Source organism: Myotis lucifugus, unplaced genomic scaffold (assembly GCF_000147115.1).
Source record: "Myotis lucifugus unplaced genomic scaffold, Myoluc2.0 scaffold_1039, whole genome shotgun sequence".
In the NCBI taxonomy this organism is placed as follows: Eukaryota; Metazoa; Chordata; class Mammalia; order Chiroptera; family Vespertilionidae; genus Myotis; species Myotis lucifugus.
In genome coordinates, this window is record NW_005872087.1 from 45,470 (window position 1) to 58,768 (window position 13,299).

Below are 13,299 nucleotides of genomic sequence, written 5' to 3' on the forward strand. Positions count from 1 at the left end.
AGGAGCCACTGTAACTCCCATATCCCCTCTTTTGCCTACTTCCATAGTCAACTTTTTAGTAGTTCTGGCCTTCTCGGTGCTTATTCCTCTACTTCTCTGTCTTTATAATGACCCCAATGTCTTTTTTTAGTCAAAATAAAGACCCCCCCCCGCCCACTCTCTTGTCCTCTCTCTTCCCTGATTCCAAGTCCAGGTTCCTTCCTTCTCTTTGACCCAACTGCCATCTGCAAGAACCCCTCCTTCACTGTGCTCAGCTTTAGAAATATCAAACTCCTTGAAATGCAGTTCCATCCATTTTATCTCTCCAGCTTTTCTCCTTTAACAAGACAAGTCCATGCCTTTGTCTCCCACACACCCTCTCCCTGCATTGTTTGGGGATCACAGAGTCAGGTCCTCCTGTAGACTTGTGTGAATGTGGGTGAGTTCTTCCAACCTCCTCTCCAGCTCCTGGGCCAGCTGCCTCAACTCTTCAGCCAACTGAGCCTTTGAGCCCTCATGTAAGTGCATTGACTCTTTCACTAGGTGGATCACATCCACGAAAAAAAAACCTGCAGTGGCTATACGAAACATCCTGGCTCCTTTGCTCATGGCCAGAGCAGTGTCTCCAAAAGCTTTCTGTAGCTGTTTGTCTCTTTTGGCTGAGACTGCCCCCGTGCGCAAGAAGCGGGTGGCCTTGACTGCTAAGCAAGGATTGAATTTGGCCAGATTGGAGGCACCGGCATTCTACAATATCTTCCAGGGATTGGAAGCACTTCGGTGCTAAGGAAGCAATTTTGGGTGTGTTGCGACGTAGAACCTCTCCAACCACCTTCTCTGTGTCACTGCCAATTGCCAATAGGTGGCTGGCTTTGGCTTTTGCTGACTTGTTCTTTGAGGCTTCCACGATCTCGGTGGTCACACCGGTCACAGCAGCTGCTGCCCCCAGTCCCACCCCAGTTGCCAAAAGCCCCTGACTAACCCCTTCTGACACAGGTGCCAGACATAGGCCAGCGATGGTCAGGATGCCAGACACAGCGCCGGTGGAAGAGGCCGCCAATTTGGAGATGGTGCAGTCCCTGTGCACCTTGTCAACCTCATCTGCAAGTGCATAGAGCTTTCAAATGCATTCCTCAAGGTCCTGTTTCACCTGAGGAAACTCCTTCATAAAGCTCTCCCCATGCAGCTGGTCTGCTGAGGGCATGTCTTTGTCCTCTAAGGACATGAGTGTTTCCAGCTGGTGCAAGTCTGCATAGAGTACATCTGCCTCATCCCTGTAATAATGAAGGTCAGGTGATTAACGAAGGCAGGTGTATGAATTGCTAAGGCTGAGACCCCGATGGGATGAGCTGGTGCAGGAAGCCCTGTCCTCTATGGTGGGAACCTGTCTGTCTACTCAGAATCCCTCAGTTACTCCACATTGGCAGTCACCATTCTGACTGGAAGCGGTCACTAAGCCACACTGCCTTCCCTCTGGTCAGGGTTACTCCATGGAGAAGAGAAGAGGGTCCCACATGGAGGTCAGGAACCCTCCAGCTGGCAGACAGGGTTGGAGGACATAATCACCCAGAGCCCTTTTCCCCCAGCAGAGAGGGGATCAAATCAGGGAAGGAAGAAATATGACCCCCAAAACCCCTCCACATGGCCCTCCACTAGGCCCCTGGCCTCCTCAGTCTTCTGCCCAGAATCCTCTGCTGCCTCACTGTAGTCCCAGCCCCACTGCCAAGCCTTCCTTCCAGTCCTCCAACCTGGGCCCACCCTTGCTCCACCCAGACCCCCGGATCTGTCCCTGCTCCAGGCCTCTCTGGGCCTCTGGACAGGATGACTGCACTTGCTTCCTCGCCCTGGACCCTGCAGTTCACCCCAAGGCCTTCACCATAGTCCTATCAGACGGACTTGCTATTCCATTGAAGAGGGAGATGACATAAGCCCAGAGCCACAGAGCCGGGCAGAGATACACTCAGGATTCAACCCAACACGGTCCAGCTTCACTCCAGCTCTTCCCCTTCCAGGCCAGCAGGACCCTGCAGAGTCTGTACAATCTCTTTCTTAGGGAGAGCAGGCTCTCTAGCCACAATCCCCAGGGACACAAACTGTGCCAGGAATTTTCTGGCTTGTCCCAAAGGAAGTCCTGCGTGGCTCTCACATCCAGCAAGAAGACGCTTGGACCCTATCTATTCCCAACACCCTTTTAAAAGTTCATGTGAACAGCCCATGTACTATGTGTCAGTCATTAGGCTAAACCATTTACACACATGATCCTATTCTCCTCACAATGAAATAGAACATAAGACAGAGAGTGGTTAAGTAACGGGCCCAAAGTCATGTAACCTTCACTCTGCAGGCCTCATCTCTTCTCAACCTGAGGCCTTTGTCTGCCAACGAATGATATGAAGGAAATGTTCCTCATGGACTGTTGAGAAAGAACTTCTTCAACTCCAAGCACAGGATCCTGCCTGGAGGAGTGTGCCTGCCAGAGGAATCTAGATGCAGGGGAGATGGGGTGAGAACACAGGCATCCCCTGGAGGTTACCTGGACAGCTTGGCCGCAGCCACAATTCTCTCCCAGGATTCATCACTCAGCAGGCGTTGAAATTTCTCTTTGTTCCCTGGGTCATTTAAATACTCAACAACATCAACAAAGTCTTTGCCCTCTAGATGAAAAGAAAAATGGATAAGGTTGGAAAAAAGCGAGGTAGAATGGAAATGGAATTGAGTATAAACCAGATGGTTAAATGTTCATCTTCCTTAGTGGCTGTCACCTGGGGGACTTTTTTTCTTAACCTGGGGTACTTTTCGTGATTCACCTAGTGTTATGGATTGAACTATGGCCCCCCAAATTTATATGTTGAAGCCCTGACTGCCCATGTGACTGTATTTTGTAATGAAGGTTAAAGGAGGTCATATGTGTGGGACCCTATTCCAATATGACTGCTGTCCTTATGAGTGAGGGAGAGACACCAGATCTCTCCCTCCCCCACTTCTTTCTCTCTCTCTCTCTAAAAATTAACATATACATATTTTTAAAAATATATTTTATTGATTTTTTTACAGAGAGGAAGGGAGAGAGATAGAGAGTTAGAAACATCGATGAGAGAGAAACATCGATCAGCTGCCTCCTGCACATCTCCTACTGGGGATGTGCCTGCAACCCAGGTACATGCCCTAGACCGGAATCGAACCTGGGACCTTTCAGTCCGAAGGCCGATGCTCTATCCACTGAGCCAAACCAGTTTCGGCTACATATTTTAAATAACAAAAAGATCTATAAAACAACTGTGTGACTTGTCCTGCCACTTTGGCACACTGGTGAGAGTGTCAGCCTGAGGACCAAAGGATTGCGGGTTCAATTCCAGTCAAGGGCACATACATAGATTGCAGGTTCCTCTAGGGCAGCGGTTCTTAACCTGTGGGTAGCGACCCCTTCGGGGGTCAAACGAACCTTTCACAGGGGTCACCTAAGACCCTTGGAAAACACATATATAATTACATATTGTTTTTGTGATTAATCACTATGCTTTAAATATGTTCAATTTGTAACAATGAAATTGGGGGTCACCACAACATGAGGAACTGTATTAAAGGGTCGTGGCGTTAGGAAGGTTGAGAACCACTGCTCTAGGGCCTGAGCCCTAATTAGACAACCAATCAATGTGTTTGTCTCACATCAATATTTCTGTCTCTTTCTCTCTCACTTCCACTTTCTCTAAAAATCAATGAAAAAAATATTCTCGGGTGAGGATTAAAAAAATGTGAGACTCTCAGGGATTTGGAGACTCTGGAAATGCAGATAAGGGACTGGGGACTGGTGTATGTTTTGTGTGCACAGAGACAGGATGTAACTGTGTTTCTGCCGTATACACACAAGGGACATTATTCTTATTTCACAGAAAAAGAAAGCGAAACTAGGACAAGTGAAGGCCCAAGCCAAGAAGCAGAAAGCTCAGAGGTGGCATCCAAGGTCACCCATCAGACATTTCCTTACATGAGGTCAAAGCCTCCTTATGTTTCGAAAATTCATGAGATTTCTGCATTCTACCCTAGAGTTTACCTATGGGATTTTTTAAAATTTGAAAGTAATATTTCAGTCCACACACCACTGATGAGTAAAACTACCAGGCAAAGAGGATTCTTCCTGCTTCTCACAGGTGCTCCAAGGTGGGCAATGGAGGGGCCTCTTCAGGTGGGTGGGGGTTGGAGCCTCAGCTTTAATTCTGGGATCAATCAGTATTTTCTTGCCCTCCAGGCTGGTCTCCGGGGCTAGAGCTCCCATGGGTACCTCTGACCCCACCCTGCCCACTTCTTAAACAAGAGGTCATCTTGTTTATCCTCAGGAATCCACCAGCTCCAGCCTCCCTCAGGGACCTGAGAGATTGCTCAGTAGATGCAGGCTTCTGATCTGTCCTCTCCTCCCTTATGCTGCAACAGGAACAAGTTTTATCCTCCCCTGGGGGGTGATTTGGTTGCCTAGAAAATGCAGTGTTGATTTTGGTGGGGGGTTGTTATTTCCTTTTCTTGCTTCACACACTGAGGGAACAAGGAAACCAGGACTTAGATGGAGGGAACCCAGAGCATTAAATGGGTGTATTTCTTGAATGTGGTGGGTGTGGGTGTGGGGAATAACAAAGCAGGCCTCTGCAGGGTGTGCCTGAGATAGTCACACCTGGTATGCAGGCATTTATACTTGGGAGCACAGGTCAGGGACCCAGCACAGCTGCGGGTGGTGGTAGTTCTTTTGAGGGGAAGGTTTCCACCAGAAACTAGCAGGTTCCAGGTACAGGGGACAAGAAATTCCCACCTCCCATGGGCTGTCCTGGCCTTGTTGGAGACATTGCATGAGTTGCAGAGGATGGGAGGCAGTGAGCAGCCTGAGGAGAGAGCCAGGAAGGAGGCCCTCGCACAGACTCTTGGTTGAGGGGACTCCCATTGACCCCTCTTGGGGGCTCAAGGACACTCATCAAACCCCTTTGAGGTTCTTGATTTCTGTATAGCTTAACCCAGTTTGGAGGTGCCTCCCTCAATTCTAGATCATAAGCAGGAACCAGCTAGAGAGGAGGAAGCTGACTACCTGGGCAGATCCCGACAGCTTGTGAAGTCATGGTGTCAGCAGTGGGATGTCAGAGTTTCCCCTTCAGCTCACCAGTCTGTGTCCAGCTGGAAGGAAGTGTCGCTTCACCCTTGGGGAAGAGAAAACAAATTGTGGGGTCGGAGGTGAGCCAGCTGAGCAACAGGGAGCAGCGAGAGGCTCTGTCTCTGGAGTTTCTTTCAGGGAAGGAAGGCCTCAAGTGCCAAGATGGACTCAATCCACTGTGTTTCCCTGTCTGACAGGCTCTGCCAGCTGCTAGTTAGAGAAGGTATTCACCTCTCACTTCATCCCACTCCAAGCCAAGTGACAGTCCCCTTGTCCTGTTGGGACAGAAGGACAAGACCATCAGACAAAGAAACACACAGCTGAGGAGTCTTAAAACCAAAGAAACAATAAAACCAGACACAGAAGAAAAGATGGAAGGAATGTTTTGGAAATGATTTGAGGTTGAGGACATTTGTGTTGACTAATCACTCAGCTAATATTGATGGTGTGTTTACCACAGGCTCCTTACGAGTTCCCTCACCAAATACTCTCACACATTCCACGTGGTGGGCGCCATGGTGGCTCCCATTGGGACGTGGAGGAAACCATCACAAAGTCTAGGTTTTCACCTGAACTCGGGTTAGCCCAAGTCTCACAGTAGGGCTAGAGCTAGGACTCCAGCCCAAGTCTTCCTGATCCCAATCCCATGTTTGTGAGGACTACGCTCTACTCTCTTTAATATACAAAAACATTTATTCATGCGTCTGTGTTACTTGTAAATGACTCTTCACATTCCCAAACGATGTCTTGCACCCTATGCCAAGTCTCTGTGTTGATAAATTCCTGGGGCTGTAGCTTCCCAAGCCTGCACCCTTATTGCTTCTTCAAGACCCTCATGCCCTAAGGCCCTGGGGTCCTGCAGTCTTGGCCCCATCCCTGCAGCCCTGCTGTGGGCTGCCCAGCCCTCCTGATGCTGCCCATGGTCCTCTCTTCTGCCCACACACACACACATCTTAAAAAACATAACATTAACCACCTTAATCATTTTTTTAACATTTTTTATTTCTTGTCCTTTTTTTTAAAAAAAAGTAATTTATTGATTTTCTACAGAGAGGAGGGAGAGGGATAGAGAATTAGAAACATCAATGAGAGAAACATTGATCAGCTGCCTCCTACACACCTCCTACTGGGGATGTGCCCGCAACCAAGGTACATGCCCTTCACCAGAATCAAACCTGGGACCTTTCAGTCCACAGGCTGACATTCTATCCACTGAGCACCCACACCGGTTAGGACCACCTTAACCACATTTAAGGATATAGTTCAATAGCATTAAATTATATTTACACTGTTGTGCAACCAGCCTCCAGAACTCTCTTCATCCTATAAAACAGAAACTCAATACCTACTAAACAATAACTCCCCATTCCCCCACCTCCCAGGCCCTGCAAACTGCGATTCTACTTCCCATCACTATGGATTTGAGTGCTTCATTTAAGTGGAATCACACAATGTTTATCTTCCTTAGACGGCTTTATTTCACTTAGCATAGTGTCCTCAAGGGTCATGCAGGTTGGAATATGGGCCAAAATGCCCTTCCTTTTTAAGGCTGTAATTTTTTTTAAAGGATTTTAGGGAAAATTTATTTGAGCCAAACTGCCCAAGATCTAAAATGCTCTGGAGAATAATAGTGTCTCAGCATCTCCTCTGCATTTGAAATGAAGGAGGGGATGTAAGGAAGGTAACATGAAGTTGGGAGAAAGCAAGTGGGGATTGGATTACAGGACAGTCAACAAGAGTGTGGTCTCTTTACAAAAAAAACAATAAAGATGTTTTTATTGACTTTACAGAGAGGAAGGGAGTGGAAGAGAGAGATAGAAACATTGATGAGAGAGAAGCATCCAGTGGCTGCCCCCTACATGCCTTCTGCTGGGTTTCGTGCCCATAACCAGAGCATGTGCCCTGACTAGGAATTGAACTGGTGACCTTTTCATTCATGAGCCCACAGTCAATCACTGAGCCACACCGGCCAGGCCAGATTGTGCTCTCTTGAGAGTAGTTATTTCAAAGGTGAATTCACCTAGATGCACAGAAGCAATGGACAGGGCTTGCTTAAGGAAAACAAACCTTTTACTAAAAAGTATATGCCTGGGATGTGACCCCCGCCATGACCTGCCAGCTAGGAATTTATGATCTCATCACCCTGTGGGTTACTTTACATAGAACCCATTTTTCATCCACGGTCCCCCTTTTTGATGAAAAGTCAATTTGAAGGATGCACGGATGACCAACCTTTTGGTTGGATAGTGTGGTCTCACAGCGCTATGGGGGCTCTTTCCTAGGAAGTGTCAGTGTCCACCTTGTCTTGGTGACCATTGGGATTGGGCAATACTGTAATCCTGGGCTTTGTGTTGAGGCCAAATTTTCCCAGAATGGGACGGGCAGGTAAAGGGAAGGCAGTCAGGTCTTATGGCCATCATTGTGAAAACACACTCTGGCCCTGGCTGGGTATCTCAGTTGGTTAAAGCATCGATCCAGTATGCCAAGTGTGTGGGTTCCATAATACAATGCACATATGAATGGCACATGCAAGAGTCAATCAATAAATGCATAAATACGTGGAACAATCGATGTTTCTCTCTGTTGATCGCAAATCAATAATAATGAAAACACTCTGGATCATTTCAGTTCTAGGAACTATCATGATGGAAACAGACCTTTCATGGAGAGGATTCTCTCAGTTCTGTCTGGACTATCTTGCCTTGGAGCCCAGGGAAGAAAGGAAATGCTGATTGTCTGTAGGCGTTATTTTAAGAAGCAAAACAGCATTTATCAGCTACCCCTCCTGAGACCTGCCTGACACAGAGAGCCAAGGGACTTGTCGGTATACTCATAGCTGATACTAAGGTGTCTCACCTGTGTGTCTTTGCTCTGCCCCGGATGCTCTAAGACTTTACAAATAACGACTCACATTCTTCCAGTAACCATTGATCTGTGTACCATTTGTATCTGTAAACATAGGTCCAGGTCTATTGCTTCTCCGGACCCCGGGTGCCCTCTATGCTCCTGGCACTGATGGCTCAAGCCTGGGGTGTGTCCCATGGCGGGGACACAGAACAACCAGCCACTCAACCACACAGCAAACCCCAGTTTCACGCACAACAGATTCACTCCATTTGGTTTTCTTGTTGATCTTGATGAAAAAACTATGACTCAGACTTCACAAAATTCCCCCACTGACTTCATGTACTTCTGGCAGTTCTATCAGCTTTCTGAGAGTCCCATTTATTTCCCCCTGTCTCCTTCCTGCAGCCATCACATTTTTATATGAGGAGAAAGAGGAAGAGAGGAATGTGGACAACTGATTCTGACGCCTGGCCTTGAGCAGGACATCCCAAAGCCGCCCCTCCCCCAGGTGGGGTGTCCAGGTCTGGGGCTCAGGCCCAGCTCTGTCCAGCTCCACCCACTCCTGCTCACTACCTGCTGCCAGGCACTTTGCTTCCTGCACCAGAGGCTCCTTGAAGGCTGTAGGTACCATTAAATATGCCCTGTATTAGGAAGAAGACACAGATGCAGACGAAGAAGAGGAGGAAGAAGAAACAAAAAGCTTCCACAGCCCTGCCCCTGTGGTGCAGACCTGGGCACTGAGGGGTGGAGGGTTTGACTCTCGGTCCAGGGCACGGACCTGGGTTGCAGGGTACATCCCCGAACCAGGTCAGGGCACATGTGGGAGATAACAATTGATGCATCTCTCTCACATCAATGTTTGTCTCACTCTCTCTCTTTCTCCCTCCCTCCCTTCCACTCTCTCTAAAAATCAATGGAGGCGGGCGGGCGGGCCGGGCCGGCGCCTCCCAGCAGGTGCACAGATGGAGTGGGGGGTCCTGGACCCCTCAGAGCTTCCTCGGCCCACATCTCTGGACTCCCTGTCCCACCTTAACCTGCGGCCGAGCCCAGACGCAGGCGCAATATAGAAATCACAAATGTCTTCAAAGGATGGGAGATCCAGGAATTGAGACAGGCACTGCAATGACCTCCCCAGGGACTTGGCCCATGAAGATGGCACCATAAGAACCCTCCAGACTCTCCGTGACAGTGAGCTGGCTGTGAGCGCTGATCCTTTGCCACCACCCCCTCTCCCATTACAGCCACCTTTTGGCCCTGACTTCTACTCAAGTGACACAGAGGAACCGGCCATAGCACCAGACCTCAAACCCGTAAGGCGCTTCGTCCCTGAGTCCTGGAAGTACTTCTTCAGAGGGAAGAAAAGGGACCCAGAATGGGATAAGCCGGCGTCAGACATCAGATACATCTCAGACTGAGTGGAGTGTTCGCCTCCATCCTCTCGAGGGAGACCAAACCACCACTCACCCCCCAACTCCGACAAAGATCCTTACGGAGGGTCAGAAGGAATCTTTAATTCCCAGAAAGAGGCTGAAGCGATGCTTTCCCAGGATCCCTATGGGTCTCTGGGCCGACATACGGCTCTAATGTACAGTGAGAAGGTGGAGGCCTACAACCTGAGGTACTCCTACATGAAGTTATGGCCTGGCCTGCTGAGAATCCTCGGGGTGGTGGAGCTGCTGCTGGGGGTGGGCGTCTTCACCTGTGTCACAGCTTACGTTCACAAGGACAGTGAGTGGTACAACATGTTTGGCTATTCCCCGCCCACGGCCATGGGAGGCTTTGGTGGCCTGGGCAGTGCATATGGGGGCTACTACTACAGTGGCCCCAAAACTCCTTTTATACTCGTGGTTGCTGGATTAGCTTGGGTCACCACCATTATTATTCTGGTTCTTGGCATGTCCATGTATTATCAGACCATTCTTTTGGACTCTAACTGGTGGCCCCTGACTGAGTCTGGAATTAACATTGCCTTGTTTATTTTGTATATGGCTGCAGCCATAGTCTATGTGAATGATATCAACCAAGGTGGACTCTGCTACTATCCAGGATTTAATACACCAATGAATGCCATGTTCTGTCGGGTAGAAGGAGGACAGGCAGCAACGATGGTCTTCCTGTTTGTCACCATGATTGTTTATTCCATCAGTGCTTTGGTTTGCCTAAAGTTATGGAGGCATGAGGCAGCTCGGAGACATAGAGAATACATGGAACAACAGGAGATAAGTGAGCCATCATTTCCATCGAAAAGAAAAACGTGAAATGGCCATCGGTGGTGACAGACAGAGAGACCAAGAAGTTCATTTCAAAGAATTGAGACCAACAAGTATGAAACCTGAAATACTGAGTGGACATGTCCCCTCAGGCCACATTCTCAAACCTATCATGTTGCCTGACTATGTGGCAAAATACCCTGTGATTCGGACAGATGATGAATGGGAGCGCTCTAAGGCTGTGTTCCAAGACCAGTTTTCAGAGTACAAGGAGTTCTCTGCAGAAGTGCAGGCCGTCTTGAGGAAGTTCGATGAGCTGGACGCAGTGATGAGCAGACTGCCACATCATTCGGGAAACCAACAGGAACATGAGAGAATTTCAAGAATCCATGAAGAATTTAAGAAAAAAAAGAAGGACCCTACGTTTCTGGAAAAAAAAAAGAGTGCTGTGATTATCTAAAGAATAAACTTTCTCACATAAAGCAAAGAATTCAAGAATATGATAAAGTAATGAATTGGGTTGTACAAGGTTATTCTTAAACCTTATCTGAAACCACTTTTTTAATATCAAACTTAATATTTATTTACTGTCTTTTTTTATGCTAGTCTCTGTGATATTCGAGAAGTAAGTGCTTCCTGAATCAGCTTTCGGTTGGTTTAGCCAGTCTGCAATGTTAGAACAGTGTGATTTCACATCAGACATTTCAGAAAAACCTCAACTTTACGAAGAATGGAAGACATACTGAATTCATCTGTGTACAGTTTATGTTTATCTTTGTGGAAATTGAAAGTGATTTAGCGCTCATACCCTGGGGTGTGAGAGAAGACGAGTATCAGTTCTGGTGCTGAGGAAGTCTTGATTCTGGTGCTGTAGAGGATCAACTTTTCCTTTTTCACTCAGGCCGGCTCCTAAGATTTTCTAGGACAAATTTCTCATCCTAGCCAAATGTGTCATTTGTTCCCTGAAGAGGGTTTGAAGCCAACATCAACATTTTCAAGCCTGATGATCTTGGGCAAGTTGTGTGATCTCTGGATGCCTATTTCCCCACCTGTAAAACGGGCCTAAAATAGTACCCACCTCATAGGGTTGTTATGAGGATTAAATGCGTAGAACAGCCTGGCACAGTCTAAGCACTACACTAGTGTGAAATCTATAGAAATGCTTGTGAAATGAATAAACTATCTAGGATAAGTCTCTGGAAAGGTCCTTAATGAGCAAGCCCTGCCAGCTAACCACAAGGCCACGTGTCTCCTGACCTTCCCTGTTGTGTTGTTAATAACTCTAACCACTCATAGCCTTAAGTAGATGCTTTCATTGTGGTTCTGTGCCCAGTGGGGTCCAACACAGCCTTCCCATCTTTAATCAGTCTCCCTGTGCACACATCTCCACAGCCCAGCTGTTCCTGTGCTCACCCCATCTCATGGGACCATGTGGGTGTTGTTTGGACATTTTCTCTGCTGTTTGGACGTTTATCCTCGGGCCCCATGACGTTACATTTACTTAGAATCCCCCTTTCACTTATTGGGATGCTTCATCTTCCCAAGAACTATCTTGGCTTTGGGGCTTTATTCATGAGAAATTTTTTATTTTTATTAGTATGAACAATGAACTGCCTTAAAACATTTTTTGAAAATCCTCCTTATTGGATCCTGTCCAGCAGCATTGATCTTGTAATTTCCCAGGTGTAGAAATACAATTTCTGCTCAATATAGCTGCATTTCAAATAATTGGTGTCCAAAGAATTTTCTAAAGTGAAACTGCAGAAAAACGTGGAAAAGCAGAGGGTTAAAAGTGTTGGTTACGGAATGAACCTCCTAGTTTTTCTTTGTCAATGAAATCTTATTTAATGTTTGTTGCTATTTTAATACCATGGTGCTCAGACTATGCTTAGGGCCCTAAGAGTTTTAAGAGGTGACATATAGGGAAGTGTGAGGCCCCCTCTGGAAGCACACAGCCCCCCTCCCAACTAGAACAGCTTCCCTTTCTATTTTATGTATTGGGGCTGCATGCTAACAAACATTTCACTTAAGAGCACCAATGCTTTAAAAATAAAATAGATGAAATAATACATTTTGGTAGACCGTAAAAATTTAGATTAATATTGAAATGAAGCATTTAGGAAATTTAACTCTGTGAAACTTTATTTTACTACAATTGTAAATGTTAATTTTTGAGAAGTGGTGCTGTAACACTGATTTTTTAAAAATTTTATATCAATACCTAGGCATATTAAAACTTGTTACCTGTTGTTTTGCTTTTCTAAAAAAAAAAAACAAAAACAAAAACAAAAAAACAATGGAAAAAAATATCCGCCGCTGAGGATTAATAAAACAAACACAAAAGCTTCCTCCAAAATCAGTCAATCCCAGAGGAATCTAAAAGTAAATCCGACAGGAGAACTATAAACCTGGGGGAAGAAATGTTAAAACTCATGTTGAGTTTTAGAAACCTAGCTAATCAAGACACAAATCCCAGAAGCCATAAAGGGAAACTGTGAGTGATTTGACTTCTTAACAATTAAAGACGGTAAAGGCTACCATCAGCCAAGGCAGAAACTGTGAGAGACCGGGGCACTGTGTGCAGTAGGTACAGAGACCACAGGTGACTCTCTACACTACACAGGAGCCTACGGATCAACATGGAGAGACTGGACCCAAATTCTTAAACATGGGGAGACACAGGAAGAAATCATTCTCAGGGAAGGGGCTTGCCCAGCGTCAGGCAGCTCCTGGGGGCAGAGTAGAGCCCACACCTCCTGATGCTGGAGGCTAAGGAGGGATGTGGTGTGAATAAGGCAACAGCTCCCAGGTGTGTCTCTGCTGTACAGACACAGGGATCTGGGCTCAGTCTCCTCCAGCTCAGACACACAGGACCACCTCCTATGTCTCCCACCCCCCACGGTTATGAGCGAGTCCGGCCAAGAGCAGGGAGGCAGAGCCCACCCACCTCCTGCTCAGGGTCTCAGTGTGGCACCCGGGGCCAGTCATTCCCCTCTCAGGGCCTCAGTTTCCCACAAGGCCCGTCACTAAGCTTAAAGGGTGTGTGAAACAATGTCACGATTTGAAATCTCAAAGGACATCCTTTGCCCATCAGCCTCAGGGCAGCCAGGCCGCAAGGAACAGAGGCTCTTACTC

General features: G+C 47.2%; 1 pseudogene; it reads left to right on the forward strand.

The window, feature by feature from the left end:
- Positions 1 to 9,030: 9,030 nt before the first annotated feature.
- Positions 9,031 to 10,747, forward strand: LOC102419799 (annotated as a pseudogene).
- The last annotated feature ends 2,552 nt before the right edge of the window (positions 10,748 to 13,299 follow it).